We start from the raw sequence: 8,982 nt of genomic DNA, 5'->3' as shown, positions 1-8,982 counted from the left end.
TTGATGAGTGGTGATGTAAAAATTTACAAGAAAACTTGTTGCAGTGAAACATCATAAGACAAATGTAAAGGATTGTTATGATGCGTATATTATGCAATGAAATAAGATTGCATTTAATTCAGTTTGGGGCAACCCAGAGCCTTTATCCTATCAGTTACTGGGAAATCTTAATTTCATAAAGTTATACATGAATATAAAATTTCCTGTCCTGTAGCTGTACTTTGCAATGATCACATATAAAATACACACACACACACACACACACACACACACATATAGATAGATAGATATAGATATTTCTAGAAATAGATGTAGATGAGGACACAAATGAATAAAAATGTGTATATAGATAAGTATATCAATCAACCAATGTTGATTACGCATCTACTTCATTCCAAGAACTAAGCTAAATCCTGCCTTAGACTGATGCCTTTAACTCAAGTTTCAAGGATGTTTTATACTTGTCACTGGGTCTTTTCCATGTGGGAAATGACATAAGATATGACTCCAAGCCTCTTTCCCTTCCTAGGATATGATTTAGTAAAAAAGATGAGTGGGTTAATGCCCCACATGTAGTGCAAGGTGTAAATCTGTTTATCTGTTATTATAACTTTTCAAATATATATTTCTTTGGAAAAGGTCCAAAGTTATATAACACATACATACACACATACACAGACATACTCACATTGGTAATATATGTAAGTATATTTTATATGGCTATAGATTTTATACACACATGTATGTTTGAATATACACAAGAAATTTTATAATTTATATTTTGAAAATATCAAGTACACATAATATATTTGATATCCAATACTTTAGGATGCAAGAAAATGACTTTGCATGCCCAATATGCCTATTTTGAGCATCACCAATAACTTCTGTGAGTTACGACTGTGGCACCCATACATTAGGTGTGCATACAAAATGGGCATACTAAGTTTTGACATCCTGTATAAACAAAATAAATTTTATTGATTTTGACAATGATACATAACTTTATTTTTTTTTAATTTAAATTTTATTTTATTTAATAATAACTTTGTATTGACAGAATCCATGCCAGGGTAATTTTTTACAACATTATCCCTTGAACTCGCTTATGTTTCGATTTTTCCCCTACCTCCCTCCACCCCTCCCCCCAAGATGGCAAGCAGTCCTATATATGTTAAATATGTTGCAGTATATCCTAGATACAATACATATTTGCAGAACCGAACAGTTCTCCTGTTGCACAGGGAGAATTGGATTCAGAAGGTAAAAATAACTCGGGAAGAAAATCAAAAATGCAAATAGTTCACATTCGTTTCCCAGTGTTCCTTCTTTGGGTATAGCTGTTTCTGTCCATCATTTATCCATTGAAACTCAGTTGGGTCTCTTTGACATAGAAATCAACTTCCATCAGAATACATCCTGATACAGATACATAACTTTATGAAATATTTTACATGGGTTCTCATCAATAAAAAGTCATTTGAGAGGTTGTTTTGTTACTTGGATTTGAAAAATCTCATTTTTAGTAATTATCATCTTCCTCTTCATTCCACTTCGTTACTTACTGAGACAGAGATGTAGAGGTCCAGAGGTGTTTTTTCCATTTGGAAAGCAAGGTGAGAAATAAGGGTGAAGGGGACCTTGGAAAATCTTGTTTGGGGGACTATAGATTAGAGTTCTATCTATAGCATTGTAAAATGCTATGTGCCCTCTTTCATAATCAAGGAAAATGCCCACCTTATGAATAGGTTGGCATAAAGGAACATTTTGATTTGAACATCTCAAATGAAAATCATCACCACATGTGAAGGCTACAAGGGTAAATTTGTATTCATGTAACTTCTGGATATTGCCCTTCCTTCTGATTGATTGTTTACAGATGCCCACTTCCCACTCCTTTTTATTCCCCACCACTACTTCCCAGTAGTGTTTCCCTGAAGTAAACCTCTGGTTAGCTAAGACACAAAGAGCAAAATCGAATCTTTCTGGGTTGTTAGGTACGTCCTGTGGGACAGAACTATATTCAACACTGTGGAAATCTTCAGACAGGATGAGATGAGGATTGGCTGTTTTAGGATCCAGACATAAATGCCCTATAAGAAAAAACAACAACAACAACAACAACAACAAGGTGATGAGGGGAAGGAGAGGGATCATTCACCTTGGGTTCCAGAGCTAGATTTTATTAACTAATAGAAGGATCCTCTAATCTGGGAAAATCTCAGACTCTGAAATTGTGGTCATAGTCCCAACGCACTAGAAATATACCATCACTCTAGGTTTTTGTCCTATTTCTGGCACTGAATTTGGTGAGTAGCTTCATTTTCTAATAACTCAATTTCCTTAAAATGAGGAGGATAGGATCAAACTGGAAGGTCCTTAGGATGGTCCAACTATTAAATTTATGTTAGATCCTATGTTATAAGGCAATAATCAAATATTTAGCAAAATTTTATGAAGCAACAATTACAGTCAAACAGTTTGCCAGGTAGTGAAACATATAAAGATAATCATGGAGATATGATGAGATTGGTGTAGCATGAAGCTGATATTTTTGGCATAACAGCTTTTCAAAATAAAATTTGAAAGGCAGAGGTGATAAATATTCTAACACTGGCACAATCAGTTGCTGCTTTTTTTAACTCTTGTCTGAAAAGGCTGAGCCTCAGAGGGATTCAGTCTTCTTTTCCCCCAGAGAATGCTTCAAGGAGTTTATAATAGGTCAGAGATAACTTGAGAAATAGCCAGTTTGGAAATAAGTAGAGTGTCAATATGGAGCACATTGCAAAACAATTTGGGATTTCCAGGGAATTCTGAAGTATCAATTGAGATCATGCTGGATTACTTACTGCGGAAAGTCAGCATCATTTCTGTCATTCCAGAGATGGGGTACATGGTCCATTTGGGTGAAGCAATGATAGAATCTTGAAGAAGCAGGTCCATATTCCTAAAAACAAAACATACTTAACTTATAAAGTTTGTAAAGAGATCTCAGGGAACTATCTTGATTAAAAAAAAAAAATCAGAGGGCTGCAGCACTACACATTTTATTGAGCCCCTTCATCAGTCACACTCCTTCACAAACTGCATATCTGACTCAGTTTGCCATGGAATAGAAACTCACCTTTCCAATGTGCCTTTTGCATCCTAGAGTGAAGGAAAAAAAAAGAGATTAATTTTTCTACTTCTAGAGAATTTTCACTATCTTGTCTTTTTGAAAGAATACTTGAACTTACTTGCACACTCCTCTTAATCCCCCTTTTTCCCTGACAACTATTTTCCAGGAAAAATAAAATTATTGCTTTCCCTCATTCCCCAAAAAGGAAGTGTATAGTTAAAATAATACACACAGTGGCCCTTCTCTCATTGCCTTGATGCCATTCGAACCTCTTGTAAAGTGAGGAAATCATTTCATTGTGAAATAAGTAGAATAAGTAACATTTTTTACTTATGTCTGCTTTTTCCCTCTCATATAGGGAATTCATGTGACAGAGTCTACCAGTTATTTTCATGGAGTAAGAAAATCACAGCTGAGAAAATTGGGGCGGGGGGGGGGGAAGTTTGAGACTTTGGGATACTTATATACATCTTTTGTTGAAAAGGATTAAAGAAAATTTATATATATATAAAACTTCCACAGAGTGGAACCCATAATGTAAAGTAACTTTGCATTCAAGGGGCTTAATGTTAGTAAAGTTTTATGGAACTCAATTACTTATCTCAAAGCCCAAAGAAACAAAGAAAACTATGAACCCTTACTCTTCCTACTTTGGAGATGATTTATTGGGGGAAAAGTGGAATATTAGAATGAATTGGTGTTATGGGCCAGAATTCTGTACTTAATCTTATAAGGTGTTAACTCAGTGGAATTGATAGACAATGGTGATCTAGTTTAGCAAGGTGATTAATAGTTCTCTAGTTCAGTACATGTACTTAGTATTTAATATTGTTCTACAAGATTGACATCTATTCTACAAGATTCACATCTACCATGATGTAATTAAAATAGAGTATATAAAGCTGAGACATACTCAGCCAAGGTGGGACTTGGAGCCAGATTCATTCATTTCATCTCACACCACCATGGTGGCTGGACTCCTGCACTTCTGAAAGTTTCTCCAGAAAACTAGCCCAGGTCTCAGGCAAGGAAACCATATTGTGAAGGAGATAATAAAGGATTTTAACACCTGGCTATTCTCATGGTGATTAGTTAAATACATTAGTGAGTTAGAGAATTTGCTAAGTACTATGCTAAACTAGATAATTATTGTCTCTGTCAACTCAAATGAGTTAACACTTTGTAAGGATTCCAACAATTATGGGAACTGGAGTCATTAAAACAAAAATCTTATAAATACTGTCTCTGACACTAAACAACTATGTGACAATATGCAAGCCTTTCAAATGCCCAAAGCTCATCACTCTCTAGAATAGAGTTAAAATTTTTTGTCTTTCCAACCTCTAAGGATGGAAGGGACTTCAAATTCAGATAATGAATGTGGATTCCTCTGGATTTTTAAAGGATCAAACTAATTTGAATATTATCATTGTAATATTTCAATCTTTTGGCCCTAGTTCTCTCCTCTGAAAAACAAGTGTAATCCCTATGAAGCTAAATAGTCAAGTACTTAAATAGTAATATCATTCCCCTTCCACAGCCCACAGCACTTTTCTTGTTTTAATCATTCTCTACTTGTGTTACAGGCACTCACCTGTAGCATTTCCACGGGAAGCTTGTCATAATTATTCTCTATTTCTGATATCACCATTTGTAGATTGTAGATCGTTTGCTTCATTTTTGTCTTGCTCTCCTCAAATTTTTCCAGGTTGTCTTTGACTTCTTGGTCCAATATTCGCAGATGTAGCTCTTTTTCCTCTAACAAGAACTGGTGCTTTTTCTCAAATTCAGACTTAACAGACTGCTTCTGAGACTGGATTTCCAGTTGTCATCAGAGAAATTAAGATAAAGAAAAAAGTTCAGAATGAATAAATGTCAGGGTCAGCATCAAACATTAAATGTTCCAGCTATTAATTCCTATTTTTTTATCTGAACAGATTCAAGAGGTATGATACCAGATACCAGATATCTGCCTTCTCCAAAATTTCCACTGAGAAACTTGTTGAGGTAAATTGTTTCTTTAAGACCCTTTTCCTAAGGAATAGTAAATGATGGAAAGGTGATAGTTTTATTTTAAAGGAGAAATCCTTAAAGGCACAGTACAGAGAGTTTCTCTTCAAAACTCTCAAAAGCTCATCAAAAAACTGATTCTTTCTGTACATATTTTAGGATATGAATTAAATCACAATCAACAACAGCAACAATGAGTTATTCCCTTTCTTTTTTAGTACAAGTTACTTCCAGTAAACAATTAGCCTTTTTCTCTGCTGTCCATCCTTAACTCTTCCTTCTCTGAATAGCCTTCAGGAAAGAACATACTTCCAAGTTTATCACAAAGAAAAGAGACTTCTCTCACACAAACATTCCAATTCTTTTTTGAAAAAAATTTGCCCCTTTAAAGCATTTTATATTTTTTGGTTTTTCTCTCACAAGAAAAATCATTTCTTAGTAAAAAAAAAAAAATCCTGAAATGCATGATCTCCTCACTCTGCCTCAATGAGTTATTCTCTTTGTTCAAGACATAATTTAATTCTATCCTCTCCTTTAGCATTTCTCAATTCTCTCCTTTGGTAGTCTTAGCTTTCAAATCAACCTTTATATATCATTCTTCTACTTGTTCTGTATTTACTTACAAATCCTCTTTGTGATTAAATAAAAAGCTCTTGGGGTGAAAAGACTCATTCCTTAGATGTCTATTTTTAGGGATTAGCAAAGCATCTGGAATTTAGCAAATCCTTTCTAAATGTTGAATTTATCATTTTTTTTTCCTTTTTGGCTCAGCACAGAGAACTATGCTTTGCTAGGAAGATTTGTGGTGGACTATTGGAGAATGGGGCCCCTATAATAAGAGCAGAGTATAAGTTCTTTAGAACAAGGAGCACACCCAAGTGAAATTTATAACTGCCTTATACTTTCAAGGCTCACTCTTTGAAGATCCCTGCTCTTACTTTTTGTCTGGTTACACTTGCTCCACACCAAGTCTTGCTCATACAAATACAAATGCATTTAGAAAAGTCAAATTATAAAGAAAGGAACTCACCCTTCTTCTTGCATTCTGGAATTGAGAGTTCAAATGCCTCCTACTGCTCATTTCTGAAGCAGTTATGTTTTTACATCAAACACTCACCTTGATCCTCTCCACAGGGTACTTCTCTGACTTCTTTAGCTGATTAATGATTTTTTGGGACAGGCTTTCCTTGTTCAAGTCTCTTGCTTCCTTGTCTAATGTTTGCAATTTAACTTGTTCTTCCTCCCAAAAGAACTGTTGCATTTTCTCATATTCAGATACAACCAAAGCTTTGAGAATGTGGCTTTCCTCCTGTCACCCAATGAATTGGGAAAAAAAGCAGGAAATGAAAGTCAATGAGTGTCAGGATCTAAAAACACATCAAAGGTCTTTGCTGGCTATTATTTCCTTTTGTATATGTGAAAAGACTCATGTGCTATGTTAACACATAGAGCTTTACTATCCAGCTTCCTCAGTTCTTTATTTGTAGCAACTCCTTCTTGAAAACTCTTTTATTAAGGAGTAGTTGATCATGCAAAGATCAGAAAGAGTATCTTCTGTAAATATAAAATTGAACACTTTTCAAATGTATGCTCACTGATTCTTTACAAAACTGTATGAAGTCAATTAGATAAAAAAATTATACATGTTTGATGATTATATTTTAAATAATCCTGCTATTGGGGGATCAAAATGCTTATGAATGAATATGTCATTATCTTTCATGGTTAATATGAGTCTATTCCTTTACCAAAATTTACTTTTTCTGCCTTTTACATCTGTTATAATTCTAACTGAAAGGAATTGTCGAGAGGACACTTTCCACATTTCTGTCTTTAAAAAATGCACCCAGAAGAGGCAGCGAGGTGGCACAGTGGATAGAGCACCAGCCCTGAAGTCAGGAGGACCTGAGTTCAAATCTGCCCTCAGACACTTAACACTTCCTACCTGTATGACCCTGGGCAAGTCACTAATTGCCTCAGCAAAAACAAACAAATAAATAAATAAAATAAAAATAAAAATGCAACTAGATACTTACTTCCCACTGTGTCTTTCTGCCTTTCTTAAATTCCAATTCCATTTGAAAATTTTCCTTCTTGCTCCTTAAAATATTGCATGTAGCATCTAGCTTCTCCTGCAAAAAAAAAAAAAAAATCAAGTCTTAGTCCCATCTCTTTTCTACCCAGTGTGTCCCCAATTAATCAGGAAGAGAGATGAAAAAGCAGACAGTATCTCTTCTAGGTTAAGAAAATGAATGCATTATCTTACCATGCACTGACTGACAGCCACTTCCAGGGGAAGAACATTGTGCTCCTTGTGATCTGTGGTTAAAAAGCAAGATCCACACAAGGGTCTGTGGTCCTCCTCACAGAATAAGGTCTGTTCTTTACCATGTTTGTGACAGATGGGCAGATCCCTGATGGTCTGGAGTAAGTGAGGTCTGAGCATCTTGCTAATGTTAGTCAGATTCTGCAGCCTCCTATTGTGAACAATTTCCTCACATGCAATGGTTGTCCTGCAAACTGGGCAGATTTCCGGTTTGTAGATTTTTTTCCAGAAGCTGAGAAGACAATCTTTGCAGAAGGTATGGCCACATTTGATAGTCACTGGGACAATTAAATAGCATGAGCAAAGGGGACAGGTGGCATCCACTTTGAGGCTTTCAAGCCAGTTTTTGACATCCATGTTCCTAGACCTGGGAAGAAAAAATAGTGAAAGGTTATGTAGAGTATTCATGTACTATAGAGCTTATCTCAATACTATGGAACAGACTCTTCTGTAGGGATTGAGAAGCAGTGGATGGCTTGGACAAGAAGTGAGCCATATCCTCCCCACATTTAAACACCTGGCTCAGAGTCACCAAATTTCAACTCAGCCTCCTTGAGTAACCAGAGAAATAAAAGTCCAGGGGCTCGCAGATTGGGGACTAAGATATAATTCTATATAGTGGCTTTGCCTCATCTCTAATCATTTTTTGTTTTGACAATGAATTTTCCTTTTCTATTTCTGGGTAGAAGATTATTTTTTTCTAAGTTTACTACCACTGTCATTCCCTATATGCCAGGTTTTAAATATGGTTGCTTTTAAACAAGAAGTCACCATGTGACACAGGCTAATTTCTGTTTTAAACTACTATGTGCCCTTCCACTCAGCAAAGAGGATCACTGAAAAGGCCCATAGTCTGTCCTGTCTCCCCATTATTAGCCATCTTGAAGAAGACAACAAGTTGTCATATAATCATTCATTTTGGCTAAGGGGATCATGGAATTTAATAGCTCTACAGCTGAGCCTGAGCGCTCTCATACTAGTAAACCTGGGTGAGGGACACTCCCATCTGCTACTATATGTTTTTTTCCATTTTTTTTGTTCCTTTTATTCCCCCAATCAGTCTCCATCATCTTAAAAAACAAAAAATACATTTTTAGCTTCTCTCAGGTTTTACCAAAGTCTCTAATTGTTTTTGCTTATTGAGTTCTGTTTAGAATAGTGATCCCATTTATAAGAATCAGGACAGGTAATTTTTAATTATGAGGTAGTAATAGGATAGCAAAGTCTCAAATGATCATGTCCTCTCAAGCTAGCTACTTACCAAATAAGAAGAAATATGTATTTTTGTTACCACCTGAAATTTCAATCTATTTACTGAACTAAGATAGCTTTATCTTTCTAAATGCATAATAATGAAAAATCTTCCAAAAGGAAGCTTACCTTCCAATCCTTTTTTCAGGAATAGTCAACACAGGCTGTGGAATTAGCTCCTTCCCTGAACTCTGGAAACCAACAAAATTACAGGAGTAAATATGTTGGGTTCTTTTATAGGGCTTGTCTTTTTAGCCCCTCCCCTCATTTTATCATC

The sequence above is a fragment of the Antechinus flavipes genome, chromosome 6 (genome assembly GCF_016432865.1).
Source record: "Antechinus flavipes isolate AdamAnt ecotype Samford, QLD, Australia chromosome 6, AdamAnt_v2, whole genome shotgun sequence".
Classification (NCBI taxonomy): domain Eukaryota; kingdom Metazoa; phylum Chordata; class Mammalia; order Dasyuromorphia; family Dasyuridae; genus Antechinus; species Antechinus flavipes.
Note: the sequence above shows the minus strand (reverse complement) of the source record.